Source organism: Ornithodoros turicata, chromosome 4 (assembly GCF_037126465.1).
Source record: "Ornithodoros turicata isolate Travis chromosome 4, ASM3712646v1, whole genome shotgun sequence".
Taxonomy (NCBI): domain Eukaryota; kingdom Metazoa; phylum Arthropoda; class Arachnida; order Ixodida; family Argasidae; genus Ornithodoros; species Ornithodoros turicata.
Genome location: NC_088204.1, coordinates 24,771,117 through 24,788,286, shown reverse-complemented (window position 1 = coordinate 24,788,286; position 17,170 = coordinate 24,771,117).

Here is a 17,170-nt window from a genome sequence, read left to right as displayed (position 1 = left end):
AACACAGCGATGACAGGAAACCGGATAATAACTTGACGCTACTTGTGTAAGAAACAGGTGCTGCTAATTATGTAGCACCTGTTTCTTACTCAAGGAACAGAAAAAGTAGCACCAGTTTTCTTTTGTTCGCCTATTTATAAAATGCTAGTGAAAGCTTAATTTTGAACACCATGTATGCGTTCAATATGATGGCCAAGACCAAGAATTTCGCGACATGCTTTGGCAAGCTTGAAACGGGTCGTGCTTGAAGACTCAGCTAGAGGTCCACGGAAAAGGTGCCGTCCAATCGGCAGAATAACGTTATCTGCGTTCAAAGAACTGCACCTGATGTTCCCTCGGTGCGGTGAGAGGAAGTGATTGGAACAAAACGGCTACTCCTGTCGCTCTGGAGAGAGGACGCCGCTAGTGCGTGTTCAGATTTCAGACAAGGTCACATCGATTCGCGTAGACTGCGAAACGGCGCTTCGCTCAATTTCAAATCCATGCATTTTGTGAGGGAGTTTGGTGAAATCCACGCGCAAATCCGCTGAAAAAGGGGCGATTCAATCCAAATCCAAATCATTCGTGGAAAATGCGATTGAATCCAAATCCAAATCATACCTGGAATATACGATTGAATCCAAATCCAAATCATTAGTGGAAAATGTGATTCAATCCAAATCCAAATCCTGCCCATATTTTTTTGCGCAAATCAAATCGCAAATCAAATCCCCCAGCATTCCGGTGGATTTAAATCCGGATTTAAATCAAATCCACGGATTCAAATCAAATCCACGGATTCAAATCCGCAACACTGGTGCATATAAGCCATACTGTCAAATATCCTCAGAGGTGCCAAGTTCGGCTTCTTGCTGTTCCACAGCTCGTAGGGCGTCTTGTTAACAGTTTTACTCCGAAGCCGATTGTGCAAGTAGCAGGCAGTGACAACAACCTCACCCCAGTAAGTCTTTGGCAGGCTGGCACCGAACGGCATGCTCCGATCGCTCTCGCAAAGAGTGCGATTCTTTCTTTCTGACACACCGTTTTGTTCTAGGCTGTATGGGACCGTCGTCTGGAGTCGGATGCCAGTTTGTCGAAGGATTTCTCGAATTTTCCCACCAGTATATTCTGTCCCATTATCAGAACGCTGTGTCTTCGGATGCCTGCCGAACTTGTTCGAAACCAAAGCCAAATATTCTTCCACCCTCGCAGGAACCTCATCCTTGGACTTCAGTAGGTAAAGGACCGTGTAGCTGGAAAAGTCATCTGTGAAGGTAATGAAGTACCTGTTCTTGCTTGGTGTTAGTGCTGGCATTGGACCACAGACGTCCGTGTGCACCAAGGCCATGTTCCGCCCTTGAAGACCCGTGTGAAGGAAAGGAAGCACGTTTTCGGTCGTGAAGCTGACGGACGGTAATTACCAGGCGTGGAAATTGAAGATGACGATGCTGCTAATAAGGGAGGAAACTTGGACTTTCGTAGAAGATGAAGTCCCGGAGAGACCAACAGTTGCCTGGATTGCCGGCGACAGAAAGGCGCAGAGCACCATTTGCTTAAACATTGACGATAGTCAAATAATACACGTCTGCAAATGCTCGTCGTCCAAGATGATGTGGGAGGAACTTCGCAAGGTACATGAGAGGGCTAACCTGAGCAATAAGTTGTACCTTTTGAGGAGGTTACACCAATCGAAGATGGACAGGGACGAGGACATGCAGGGCTACATACGGCGTGTTCTGGAATTGGTGGAGCGCTTGCGCGACATTGGAGAAGAGACTACCGACTTCCATGTTGCTGCTCTTCTGCTTAGTGGGCTTCCTGACAGTTATGAAGCTCTGGTGACTGCCCTTGATGCTCGTTCGGACGAAGATCTCACGCTCACTTCGTCACGCAGCGGAAGCGTGCTGGGTCCACAACCTGTTGGATCTGCAATGACAGACGGCCGAACAGTGCGGGTGCAACAGGTTTACTGAGAATGAGAAAATGTGGGCGGGTGCGCATGCATAGATGCGCACGTACCAAAAATGATGTCGTTGTCGTTTGTTTCCCAACAGAAATGGAAGTGGCAAAAACGAAACCACCCGCCATTCCATGCTCTGGTCTGTCGAGTTTCGTGATAATAAGTGACGAACGAACGACAGCACACAAGCAAATGATGTAGTGAGAAAATATTCACTGCTTATTTGTTTAACAAATACATATGAGATACGCACATAGTACGCCGAGTTGAGATAGCAAGTGATGAATTTAGGAAAACTAGCACGTCAAGCTTAACGGAATGAAGCAGCCAACGGAAGGCAACACCTTCCGTGACAAACGGATGGCAGCTCCCCTGTGGTCATGCCGCTTTGAGCGAGTCCGACCCCCCTGGTGGGGTCTCCGATAATGTGGCGCATAATAGGATTCGTGGAAACTAAGTCACGTGTTTTCTTTCCGCGAGTATTTAATGCGGTTTTTAAATAAACACGCACTCCTTCTCCATGTACGTCGCCATCGACACTTCATTTCGAAGCATGATCAGTGTGCAACGGGTAATGTAATGGAAGCGCACGTAATATATTTTTGGTCGGAGCTGTAATGCGACCGCGCGCGCCGATGGCCAGCGACTTCAGATTTGTGATTGTGGGTGGGGTTGTCCTGCGACTTTTAACTTTTCTCTGAGGATTAACATAGTTGTTCTAAACCACCATGCTTGCCACTTCCTAGAATGTGCGTTTTTCACCTGAGAACTGAAAGAAAATGTAGGAGACTTGCCGCGGTGCCCAGTAACTTCTGAAAGTCGTCTGCTCACGCCGATGCACTAGCGCGCGCAAAAGCAGACGATTACTGTGGCTGCGTTCCAATACCCCGGTTATGGCCAGTTCTCACTTGGCGACGCCCGACGCGGCGTCGTGAGCGGGCGGCGGAAATAGACGCGCATTTCCGCCGCCCCGTCAGCGCGCACAATTTTCATGTTCCCACCACAGTGGCCTTCCGTCGTCCAAAGCAGACGAAAAACCAGGGGGCGTGGCCTTTCTGTGTCACCTAATTGGTCGCCAGCTGTCGTTCTCGGCAGCTCTCGCCGACGTCGTGAAAGAAGTTCGATATGGCAGTTTTTTTGGCTCGACGTCTCTCCTCTCCTGACTCCGGAAATGCGCGTCTATTACCGCCGCCCGCTCTCGACCAGCTCCGGTGGCGCAGCGGTAACGCGTGCGCTTGGAGACTGGGAGGTCCGCGGTTCGAATCCGCGGGCCAGCTGTGCCGTCTGAGGTTTTTCCTGGGTTTCCCTCAGATGTGTAATAGGCGTATGCCGGCACAGTTCCCCTGAAGTCGGCCCATGGACGCAGCTATCCTTCATCCACTTCACCCTTTCCTCTCCTCTCCACCACCTTTCCCTTCCCGAGAAACATGCCGCCTAATCAGGCAGGCAGACCTCTCGGGTTCCTCCCAATGACACTCCTCCTCCTCCCGCTCACGACGCCGCGTCGGGCGTCGCCGAGTGAGAACTGGCCCTTAGTCGACTGCCTAGCGGTCTAACCGGAAGTGCCGCCATGTTAAAGTTTGTTCCAATTCCCGCCTAGACTGCTATCCAGGCGTCTTTCGCCTAGTCTGCATCGATGCACACTAGCTATGCGTCTGAGTGGTCGTCGCTGACAGCAGCCGTTAAAATTAATACGCTTGTCGACGACATCGATACTCTTTAGGTCTGGTGCATTTACGGCGTTCAACAATAAGTCCAAAGAAGAGATATTTTATCTAATCTATTGATTGGGGGGGAATGCAAGAATCGCGCATTTATTGGAATACTACGCCGTAACAGCAATGAGCCGTGACGGCATTTTCGCTGATCACTGTGTTCTGCAATATAACGATACGCAGGAAGAATGCATCGACAATTGAGTTGAATTATTTAATTAAAGAGATATTAAAGAGATATTATATAATTAAAGAGATATTTTATCTAATCTATTGATTGAAAATACAAGAAAATGCAAGAATCGCGCATTTATTGGAATACTACGCCGTAACAGCAATGAGCCGTGACAGCATTTTCGCTGATCACTGTGTTCTGCAATATAACGATACGCAGGAAGAATGCATCGACAATTGAGTTGAATTATTTAATTAAAGAGATATTAAAGATATATTATATAATTAAAGAGATATTTTATCTAATCTATTGATTGAAAATGCAAGAATCGCGCATTTATTGGAATACTACGCCGTAACAGCAATGAGCCGTGACGGCATTTTCGCTGATCACTGTGTTCTGCAATATAACGATACGCAGGAAGAATGCATCGACAATTGAGTTGAATTATTTAATTAAAGAGATATTAAAGAGATATTATATAATTAAAGAGATATTTTATCTAATCTATTGATTGAAAATACAAGAAAATGCAAGAATCGCGCATTTATTGGAATACTACGCCGTAACAGCAATGAGCCGTGACAGCATTTTCGCTGATCACTGTGTTCTGCAATATAACGATACGCAGGAAGAATGCATCGACAATTGAGTTGAATTATTTAATTAAAGAGATATTAAAGATATATTATATAATTAAAGAGATATTTTATCTAATCTATTGATTGAAAATGCAAGAATCGCGCATTTATTGGAATACTACGCCGTAACAGCAATGAGCCGTGACGGCATTTTCGCTGATCACTGTGTTCTGCAATATAACGATACGCAGGAAGAATGCATCGACAATTGAGTTGAATTATTTAATTAAAGAGATATTAAAGAGATATTATATAATTAAAGAGATATTTTATCTAATCTATTGATTGAAAATACAAGAAAATGCAAGAATCGCGCATTTATTGGAATACTACGCCGTAACAGCATTTTCGCTGATCACTGTGTTCTGCAATATAACGATACGCAGGAAGAATGCATCGACAATTGAGTTGAATTATTTAATTAAAGAGATATTAAAGAGATATTATATAATTAAAGAGATATTTTATCTAATCTATTGATTGAAAATGCAAGAATCGCGCATTTATTGGAATACTACGCCGTAACAGCAATGAGCCGTGACGGCATTTTCGCTGATCACTGTGTTCTGCAATATAACGATACGCAGGAAGAATGCATCGACAATTGAGTTGAATTATTTAATTAAAGAGATATTAAAGAGATATTATATAATTAAAGAGATATTTTATCTAATCTATTGATTGAAAATACAAGAAAATGCAAGAATCGCGCATTTATTGGAATACTACGCCGTAACAGCAATGAGCCGTGACAGCATTTTCGCTGATCACTGTGTTCTGCAATATAACGATACGCAGGAAGAATGCATCGACAATTGAGTTGAATTATTTAATTAAAGAGATATGAAAGAGATATTATATAATTAAAGAGATATTTTATCTAATCTATTGATTGAAAATACAAGAAAATACAAGAATCGCGCATTTATTGGAATACTACGCCGTAACAGCAATGAGCCGTGACGGCATTTTCGCTGATCACTGTGTTCTGCAATATAACGATATGCAGGAAGAATGCATCGACAATTGAGTTGAATTATTTAATTAAAGAGATATTAAAGAGATATTATATAATTAAAGAGATATTTTATCTAATCTATTGATTGAAAATACAAGAAAATGCAAGAATCGCGCATTTATTGGAATACTACGCCGTAACAGCAATGAGCCGTGACAGCATTTTCGCTGATCACTGTGTTCTGCAATATAACGATACGCAGGAAGAATGCATCGACAATTGAGTTGAATTATTTAATTAAAGAGATATTAAAGAGATATTATATAATTAAAGAGATATTTTATCTAATCTATTGATTGAAAATGCAAGAATCGCGCATTTATTGGAATACTACGCCGTAACAGCAATGAGCCGTGACGGCATTTTCGCTGATCACTGTGTTCTGCAATATAACGATACGCAGGAAGAATGCATCGACAATTGAGTTGAATTATTTAATTAAAGAGATATTAAAGAGATATTATATAATTAAAGAGATATTTTATCTAATCTATTGATTGAAAATGCAAGAATCGCGCATTTATTGGAATACTACGCCGTAACAGCAATGAGCCGTGACGGCATTTTCGCTGATCACTGTGTTCTGCAATATAACGATACGCAGGAAGAATGCATCGACAATTGAGTTGAATTATTTAATTAAAGAGATATTATATAATTAAAGAGATATTTTATCTAATCTATTGATTGAAAATACAAGAAAATGCAAGAATCGCGCATTTATTGGAATACTACGCCGTAACAGCAATGAGCCGTGACAGCATTTTCGCTGATCACTGTGTTCTGCAATATAACGATACGCAGGAAGAATGCATCGACAATTGAGTTGAATTATTTAATTAAAGAGATATTAAAGAGATATTATATAATTAAAGAGATGTTTTATCTAATCTATTGATTGAAAATGCAAGAATCGCGCATTTATTGGAATACTACGCCGTAACAGCAATGAGCCGTGACGGCATTTTCGCTGATCACTGTGTTCTGCAATATAACGATACGCAGGAAGAATGCATCGACAATTGAGTTGAATTATTTAATTAAAGAGATATTAAAGAGATATTATATAATTAAAGAGATATTTTATCTAATCTATTGATTGAAAATGCAAGAATCGCGCATTTATTGGAATACTACGCCGTAACAGCAATGAGCCGTGACGGCATTTTCGCTGATCACTGTGTTCTGCAATATAACGATACGCAGGAAGAATGCATCGACAATTGAGTTGAATTATTTAATTAAAGAGATATTAAAGAGATATTATATAATTAAAGAGATATTTTATCTAATCTATTGATTGAAAATGCAAGAATCGCGCATTTATTGGAATACTACGCCGTAACAGCAATGAGCCGTGACGGCATTTTCGCTGATCACTGTGTTCTGCAATATAACGATACGCAGGAAGAATGCATCGACAATTGAGTTGAATTATTTAATTAAAGAGATATTAAAGAGATATTATATGATTAAAGAGATATTTTATCTAATCTATTGATTGAAAATGCAAGAATCGCGCATTTATTGGAATACTACGCCGTAACAGCAATGAGCCGTGACGGCATTTTCGCTGATCACTGTGTTCTGCAATATAACGATACGCAGGAAGAATGCATCGACAATTGAGTTGAATTATTTAATTATTTGAGCGTTTATAAATGAATTACACGACGTTTAAACCAAATGCGGAATTAAAGTTCCTACTGGCCATGACAGATGGCGATAGCGGCGCCAAGTCCGCAAGTTTGTCCCAAATATCCGCCGATAGGGCGTCTACCTTAGGCGTCTACCTAGCTGTTCACTCAGACAGCTTCTCCTGCGCTGAGTATTGGAACGCAGCTGTATCGTATCACGGACTTTCCCGAAGGGCGACGAGGCCGTTCTTATTGTTGCCAACACAGATCGCGGCATGCTCTGCAGTCTTTATCAATTTAATTCGGTTATTTAATAACTGGTGCCTGTTTTGTCGGGTAAATTCGCAGTATTCTATTTTCAACAAAGGGCAATCGAATGGTACAGGGGCAGGGGGTACGCGACCGTCCCTTTAAGATAGCTCTCCTGCCGCTTCTCGGCCTTTTGGGTTAAAGGTACCATGAAAGGATATTTGACAAGCCCGCAATCATTTTTAATTTGTTCCCTGTACTAAAGCATTTACTCTGTGAAATATGAAGTTGAAAATGTTCAAATAGCGAAACTATTCTATATTAACCACGGGCGTGAACGCCAGCTGCTACGGCCCGCCTCCGAGGCGAACTGGCCGTGACATCATACACAGAACAAGGTATATCTAAACAGGTAGCGCAACTCCCATAGGCCCCTGTGTCTTCAGAATGACGCCATGACAGAGACGGTCAGCGCCATCCATCCGTTGCGCGGACTACTACGATTGTAAATAAATGGCGTCAGAGGTGACGTCAGCAGTATGAATAATTAGTGGTGCATAATTGGCTATGGCACGTTTTCGTTCGCGCACTTCGTTTGCGTTGTATTCCCTTTTCCTCACCCGTGCAACAGTACCAGACGAGAACACAGAACAAATAAATCGTATCAGGTTTAATGAAACATATCAATACGAAATACATATAGTTTTCACATATCTTAACAACTCCAAACAGAAGGGCACCGTGATATCACACAGAAACGAGGAAGGTTCACTTAAAGGGACTCTGACCAGAAGTTCAACAAATCTTTCGTTTGCATCTATTACGAAGGTATAATATGCCTCCAAGCTACACGCGAAATATTTTGGCTGTGCGCGGCGGCAAAGTTTGCCAAATGGGGAGCTGAAAACCCGCTTGGCTTTTCCTCCTCAACTCACGCAATCGGCGCCGAAATCTAGCCTCTTTGTAGTGGATATCCGCCAATTTCCGTGTGCGTGACGAAAACATGAGGTTCATGTTTCATTGGCCGCCCGGACCGGAAGTTCTGCTGTTAGTTTGTGAGAGCGGCGGCATCTGGAAAGCGATCTTCAATATGGACGTCGAAGCAAGGAATGGTGAGACTTCGAGCCCGGAACTTTCTTCTGACCTTTCTGCGATCGAGAAGGAAATTCTGTGTGCTGAACAGTTCGGAAGCCTCGCTTTCGAAACGTCGCTGATGCCGCAAATGCGAGCCGAAGTCAAAGCTCTACGAACATCGGTCACAGATGACGCAAACAGGATCAGTCGCCTGTCTTCGACAGACAGGTAAGCGATGAGCTTTTTAACGCACACTGTGATGGAACATGTAAACGTGTTCTCTGAAATTTTGTGTCCTCATATTTAATGCGTACTTCCTGTTTAAGGTGCCGGTGCGGCTGATGTGTCATAATGCCGAAGGAGATCGAATATGCTTGTGCTGCAAGGAGCTCGAAAGCGCAGCCGAATGACAGCAATATGAGTGCATTACAACCCACGATGATTTGTAACTTCTATGCCTCAATACGACTGTCCTGAAGGTGGCATATATTGAATTCCGTGGGTAGCGCGAACGTATGAGCGACCATATTCACAAGTAAGTCACATTTGGCCCTGTCGAACGATGTTAAAATTTGGGCGCTCAAAATTAGTTTGGTCCTGCATTAAAGTCGCTAAAAACTCCAGTGCAGGGCGCACCACATAAAAGACGACATATTACAGAACTGTGAACTTGAGAAAAGCAGTATTAGGCAACTGTGTAATTGTCAAGGTGATATATGTCTTAAGTCACCTCTTTGTGTATTGCCCTGTGCCTATGTTTTTAGCGTAAGCTTTTAGCGATATTGAGTGCTCTTACTTTCGATATATAGCGATATATTCGATATAGCGATGTTATAGCGAACGGACGTGCCTTCACTGCTCTCTTCTACGATTAAGAATTTCCTGGGGCTCGACTTCCTACTGTGTGGGTCTGCCCCCGGTCCGTTTCACGATGTCAGCTGAGGCGACGCCCACCGCTCCCGCGGCTACTGTCTCGGCAGCTCTTTGTACCGTAAGGCCTCCTAAAGACCATGCCTTCGATTTCACTGTGCCCGACGGGGCTTCCGTAGATGGTGTCCTCGACGCTATCTGTCAGCTGGTCGACGACCAGGTTCATTCCATTCAGCATCGGGGTGGCTTGAACTTCCAAGTTGTTGTTTCGAACAAGAGAGCACGCGATCTGGTCTTCGGAGTTGGAAAGGTAACCTTTGAGGAGGTTGACGTTCTTCTTACCCCAGTTTCTTCGACAAGAACTGCCTATCTCACTATCAAGCGACTTCCGGAGTATGTTCCCGATGACGTCCTGGTGCGTGCCTTGGCGCCTTACGGCACTGTACTGGCGTTTTCGTTTCCGGTATACAAGGACCGCCCTACCATCCGCAACGGGACTCGCATAGTCAAGTTCGAGATGAAGAAGCCGGTACCCAACTTCCTCACTGTTGGGTCTGATCGTGCATTGGTAGACTATAAGGGCATCAAGAAGGTTTGCGGAAGGTGCGGGTCGGAGGGGCACATCCGCGGTGACTGCAAGGCACTTCGCTGTGAAAGATGCGCCGTATTTGGTCACCACACCGTCGGCTGCAGAGCCCCATGTCTCCGCTGCGGCCAAGGTCACGCCACGGTGGATTGTGTCATGCGCAGGTCATACTCGTCAGCTGCAAAGGGAGAGCGTCACGGATCGAGGACGGCTGCTTTTCCTGTGTCTGCTGCTGCACCCACTCAGCAAGTAGTCCCCGTGAAGTCTGATGCGGAATTTCCCGCCTTGAGTGAACCCGCTAGCAATGAGCCTATTTCTTCCGAGGCGACATCGCCTGCTGAGGCCGCGCCGGCAGTGGACGCCGTGGAGAAGGTTCTGTTTTCTTCGTGTGACGAACCAGCAAGTGAACTTCCATACGGGTCTAATAACTTGGAGGGCCCCGATGGTCTGCACGAGCTCAGTCATGTGCAGGGAGCTGGCCTTGCCACCAGCGGTGATGAAGTGAGCCCTTTAGTTTCATCTCCTGGTTCATCAACGTCACTCTACTCTCTGGCGGGATCTCATGGTGAAGCCGCAGAGTTGTGTGATCTAGTCGTTGACGACCCTGCTGTTGGAGTCTCCGGGAAACACTGCCGCCACTCTTCACCCAGTGATAGCGACCCCGCTGCGCGGAAGACAATGCCCACACACAAAAAAGCCAAAACCGTTTCGTGTGGCGACGACGTGGACATGTTTGATATCTAGCCTACCATGGGAACTGGAACACAGTGGTTTGCCCTAATCTCTTACATGGTGCTACGCATACTGACTCTTAATGTGCAGGGGTTTCGAACTGCAGCAAAGCAGGAAGAAGTAATACAGTTCGCTCGTAGCGTAAGATGTGATCTGCTCCTTCTGCAGGAGGTTCACTTTACCTGCTTCTCCGACGTAGTCAAGTTCACAGAGCATTGCAATGTTCGCGGCTTCTTTAGTTTTGGTACTACTCGTCAGTGTGGAGTGGGTGTGGTAGTGCTCAACAGTGCCTTACTGCCACACTGCACAGCGCGACATGATACAGATGGCAGAGTACTGTGCTTTGAATTTTTCGTCGGCCGCACAAAATTCCGAATTGTGAACATTTACGCCCCGGCACGAGCTTCCGCAGCCAACGGTTTCTTCCAAGATTTGGATACGAGCTTCATACCCCTCTCCGGGGCTATTCTCGGTGGGGACTTCAACTGTGTGCTGGATTCTAACCGCGACGTACATGAACCCGGCCGGGGAAGACCAACGTGGAGTGCCCGCGAGTTGAGACGTCTACTGGTGCACCGTAACCTTATCGACGCTTGGACAGCCCTGCGCGGGTCTCAATACTCGGCGACTTGGTCACGGGCGGGGTCGTCGAGCAGGATCGACCGCTTTTATATACCCTCAAGTCTTCGCTCTTGTCTTGTGGACTGTGTTGTTGTCCCCACCAACCAGCTCGGTGTTCATGTGAGCGACCACAGCGCGGTCCTGCTATCCTTGGACATGGCGCACTTTGAAGCTGCCCAGTGCACGCGCTGGAGACTGGACACTTCGCTTCTCCACGATGACGCCATTGTGGCTGAGGCCCGATCCAGAATAGCTGACTACCTCTCTCGTCATTCTCCTTCCCCGGAGTCGTGGGAAGCTTTCAAGATATGGACACGGCGCCTGTTTCAGTCGCTGGGCCAACAGCGGGCCAGGAGGCGGAACGCTCTTCTGAGACGGCTTGCTATAAAGATAGTGCAGTGCGCAGGGGGCGCCCGTTAACCCCTTTGATGGAGGAATACCTTCAGAGCCTCCAGGAGCGATATAGGCTCCTCCTTCGGTCGTCAGCTGGGGCTGCTCGTATGCGTCACACCCAGTCTGAGGCGCTTGCTGGTCCCGGTGTCGTGCGCTACCTTCACTATGCTCGCCGTTCGCACAGCAGCCAGCCGCCACCTAACAACTTTCGTGACGCCGACGGCACTATTACTGAGGACCCACAAGAGGTAGTAGGCGGCTTTGAAGCTTTCTTCCGCTCTCTTTACATCAGCACACAAGTTGCGAGTACCGAGGACAGTGATTTTCTTGACGCGTTGCCGTCCCTTTCTCCTGCAGATCAGCGTTCCGTTGAGGCTCCGCTGACTATTGAAGAACTGGACTACGCTGTATCCAGGGCAGCTTCTGGTACTAGCCCGGGCCCTGATGGCCTGCCTGCAGAATTTTACGCAGCTTTCTGGCCTACCATCCGCCTTTTCGTCTTTGAGCTTATGCGACTTTGCCTGGGTGGGGTGGCATTCCCTGAGTCCTTTGGCTTCGGGCACATTATTGTGCTCCCCAAGAACAGCGGTGACCTTGCGTACCCAGAAAACTGGCGTCCTGTTACGCTTTTGAATTGTGGTTATAAACTTTTGTCATATATATTGGCCCAGCGCATCCAGAGTGTCCTGCCGGCAATAATACATCCCTCCCAAACGTGCAGCGTTCCGGGCCGGAACATGTACGACACGCTCAATGGATTACGCGATGCCCTGCATTACGCTGCCGCCACCGGAGTTGACGGTTGCCTCTTGTCTCTCGATCAAGCAAAGGCCTTCGATCGTGTGGAACACTCATACCTGCTTGCTGTATTACGAGCGTATCAGTTCCCTCAGTGGATTCGAGACATCATCGCTCGGCTGTATAGCAACCACCGTAGCTGCCTGTACATGCTGCGTCACTTTTCTGGGGAGTTCCGGGTCTCCAGGGGAGTCCGGCAAGGATGTCCGCTGTCACCTGCTCTGTTTGTATTGTCCATCGACCCTTTTCTGTGGAGCATTGATACGGCCACCAGTATACGCGGACTGCCCCTTCCTTCGTCTGGATCATGGAAAGTCGCAGCTTATGCAGATGACGTCACCCTTCTTCTGCGAGACCCGTCTTCGGTGTCTGAGGTGCGTCGCGTCTACGACATCTACGCTGCTTACTCAGGTGGAGCTCTAAACCTCCGGAAGACCCATCTGCTGCCGCTGGGTCACCGTATGTCCACCGCGTGTCTACCCTTCTCGTGCACTACTTCCTTAAAAATTCTCGGCGTCTTCTTTGACAGCACCGGGCCCACGCCTGCGAACTGGTCGAGCGCTTTGCAAGAACTTTGCGCGAACTGCGAGGCTGCCAGCGCATTCAACTTGACGTACCTCGAGCGCGCATATCTCGTGCGGAGCGTCTTCTGTGGACGCGTGTGGCATCTGAGTCATGTGCTGATCGCACCGCGCTCAGTTGTCTCGCGGATCCACACTACCATCTTAGCCTTCATTTGGCAGAAGAGGCGCAATAGGCCTGTGGCCCGCATTTTCCCTAGTCTTCCAGTGTTTCGAGGGGGCCTAGCCCTTCCGGACGTGGGCCTCATGAATCGTGGAATCGCACTCAAGACCGTTCTGCGAATCATCTGTGGAGAGCCATCGCCCACGCAAGTTCTTCTAATGTACTGGATGGGGCCTCTGGTGCGCACTCTTTCACCGGAGTCGTTTGCACCGTCACGCCCGGCAGCGCGATCACCACGGCGGTTCCATGCTGTCATTCACGCTTACCATCGCATACTAGCTCGGATCACTACCCCTGTGAACCCGAACTCCACCAGCCCCGCTCATATGTCGCAGGCAGTTTTGTGGGACGAGGCGTGCAGCAGCACAATCTGGGCCCACCGTCGTCGGCAAGTGGACACCATCGCGTGGAGCAGGGTTGTGTGCTCGTGGCTCCCTCCTTCCTTGTTCGACACACTGTGGAGTTTTGCGTGGAGCATACAGCCGACGCGTGATCGCCTCCACGTGTGGAACATCACTCCGACGAATACTGCGCCAGTGTAGAGACCAACTGTCATGTGCTCTTCGAATGCCGCATAGCCCGCATATTCTGGCAGCTAGTCAGGCGGCATACAAACATTATGTGCCCAATACCCCTTGACCGGAGATGTGCCAGCCAGCGGTACAGTGTGCTTGTGACAGCTTGTGGGGCCCAGGTCTTGTGGGGTGCCAGATGTAAGGCTGTGGCGCAGCGTAGGCGCGACGTCCCGATCTTCCTGCTTGTGAGATCTTTGCGGGTTCGCGTCGTCAGCGTCCTCCAGAGGGAACTGTTTGCGCTAGGGGAGGATGGTTTTGTGCGCTGTTGGGGCCATCACCCTTCTGTTCGCGCTGTCGGCGGTCTCGTCACCATCGCCGGCGTCCCGTCATAAGCCAATTCAATTTTTGTACATATTTTTTTCACCATCCATATTTTTTCCCATCCATGATCATTTATCATTCATTGACTCTCATATGTTAATATCCGCAATTTGCATCGCCCTGTATCGTTGATCTTGTGTTGTGTATGTTACGTGTGTGTTGTGCTTGTTGTATAGTACCATGTGAAATCCGTCTAGTAAATCTCTCTCACACAAAAATGTTAGTTTCTAAAAGAATACAGCATGTGTAGTAATATACAGGGCGTGTGCAGATAAAATACAGTCGCTTTCAAGCAGGGGCAGATCTAGGATTTTTCCTGGGGGGGTCCGTTATGGACAAGTGCCAAGTGCATGCTGGGATTGGTCCATTGAACCCTATGTTCAAGTCTGGAATTGAGGGGGGTCCGGATCCCTGGACCCTCCCCCCCCCCTAGATCCGCGCCTGCGTTCAAGTACATGTAGAAATGCCACGACACACACCCTGTACTGTGACCGGTTGCCTATTTGCAAAAACTATATTTTATGTTACATCTGCGTGTACGACATGGATATACTGCATATCGCCAGTTCGCAACGTGTTTTTGCCACAAGCTTGGGAAAACAAGAACATCGTCATCCCAGCCTGTGCAGTGAACAGGATCTGGCGAGCCTTCCACACAGAAAGTGCCACAGGCTTCAAGTACCCAACATCCTAACTGGAGGCAGCTCTTCGCACAGCTCGTCTATCGCATTTAAACTAATTCAGCATCTGTATTTAGGATTACTTACAGCTCTCAGGATGATGCATGGTTCATCAGTTCAGTATGTTATGTCCTTTTTAATGAGTTTTGCGGAATGATAGATGAGCACTCCTTCCGTGACATTGTGTACCGTTACTACAATTTCTTGAGCAAAACTGATGAACAAATGAAAAGCAGCGTCTGTCTTTCAAATATGTATGTTCCTTGTAACTTGCAACCAATGCACGACCGACGCAACATTACTCCGAAAACACAGCTACACTATACATGTGACGCATATTTAAGCAGACATATTACCTGTAACAAACCAATAGCACCGCTGCCGTGTGTTTGCATGACGCAGACATTCCTGCAGCATAGGAACAGTCGCTGCTTGCTACTTCGGCATCGCAACCGGTAGACGTGAAATTCACCTTCACGAAGTTCGGTTGATCAAATACACCACAAGTTTGCAGGCAATACGCCACAACCATAACTTTCTCTTTCGACTTCTCCGCTACGCCTGCAAAAGGTACATGGGAAGCGCCTAATATTCGTTCCCCTTCGACGAAACATCGGGAATCAACGCTGCATTTCAGATATTTCAAAAGCGAACTCAAGCTTGGCCGCAGGAGCAACCTGGATACGTCCGCCATGTTGAATTTTCGACGCGCCACCTACAGGTCATCAAAAACGCGAATAAGTGGAAAGGCGGTGAGAAATTGTCCGGCTTCAGTGGTTCTGTGGTGAGCCGTTGTCCGGCCTCAGGAGTTTTTTTGGTGAGCAAATGTCCGGTGAACAATTGTCCACGCCCCGGTTATATCCGCACTGTGCTGTAAAATGGTGTCTGCCCATTTCATCCAACGCCGTTTCAAAACCTCCCCACTTCATCGTCAAAATATAATTGTTGTTGTTGTTGTAGACAAAAGTTTGCGCTTCCGTTGAATCCAATGCGGGAGCTTGCACCGCCTGCACTATAGTTCGCCCGGTTACATCCCATTTCGCCTATTCCCATTTTGCCTAACCCGGATTATCGGATTAAAGAGGCGGGAGGGGTAACAGCCGTTAGGCGAAATGGGACTGCCGTGCAATCTCATTAGGCAAAACCGGACTGTCGGCAAGTGGGCGTTACTTACACGCTCCGACCCGATGATGACGTGTGCAAGAAATGAATGTGCTCGTCGGACAACTACCTTACGTCGTCCGAAACAAAGACCCCTTACATTTGCAAATATAAGGTGTAAATATAATGTACAAATACAACAAAAACATTTTACAAACATTTTACATAGTGACTCCTGATGGACAGCATGACGAATGAAACAAGGCTTCGAGCCATGTTCAGTGTCACCTGAGCGATGTTAAATATGGAAACTGGTGTCACTATAGTCGTGTTTAATTTAACTCTTTTTTTTTCTTTCGTGTTAGCGCCGCTAAGCTATGAGCCACGGCGAGGTGGCTATGAGCGAGATGTGGCTATGTGGAGATGAGAGGTGGCTATGAGCGACGTACAGATGAGAACAGATGGAGAGAGGACAGCAGGAAGGAGTGGGGGGATATGGGGTTAATATGCGTCTTGTGCAGACTTCAGGGGGAACTGTGCCGGTATTCGTCTCGAAAGTCTTCGGAAAACCCAGGGAAAACCTCAGACAGCACAACCGGTGGTAGGATTCGAACCCACCGCCTCCCAGCTAGCACGACACCATCGAGCGAGACGCCTTAACCCACGTTCAACCTAACTACCGTATTTTCCGGTGTATAACGCGCGCGTTTTTCGGTAAAAAGGTGCTCTGAAGTGGGCCTGCCCATTATCTAACGGTGGGAGTTATACACGGAAATATTTCGTACAAATTCTAGTCTCCTCCAGGGTGTGCTGTGAATTTCTCCCAAATCACTTAGGGTCAGTTGAAAAAGCCGGCGTAGGGCGTTGGAATTAATAAAAAGTTGTGATGCTACTTAAGAATGTCATTGAGCAGTCAATAATTCAGAATGGCGAACGGGACATGATGTCGTACCTCGATGCCGTGGGACACCTATTGCATATTGAGTAGAGCTGCAAATTTGGAAGAATTTTGAAGCGCAGAAAACAAAGCTGCCCTTTTAATTTAAAAAAATGTAAATAAAAACTATGTTTTCACTCTTGCACAGTCTATATTTGTGAACCAACAGATGAGGGAAGAAACCCTAGTGTAATATGAATTATAAATACAGACCTCATGCTTCAGTGAAACCAACAAGGTTGCATGTAAAGTTATATGAAGATCCGAAATTGACTTTTGGCAGCATGCCAGAGGACCGCCTTCTTTCTTACGTAACACGGATTAGTAGGCGAAGTGGGACTGTCTGCAGCATACATTAGGCCAA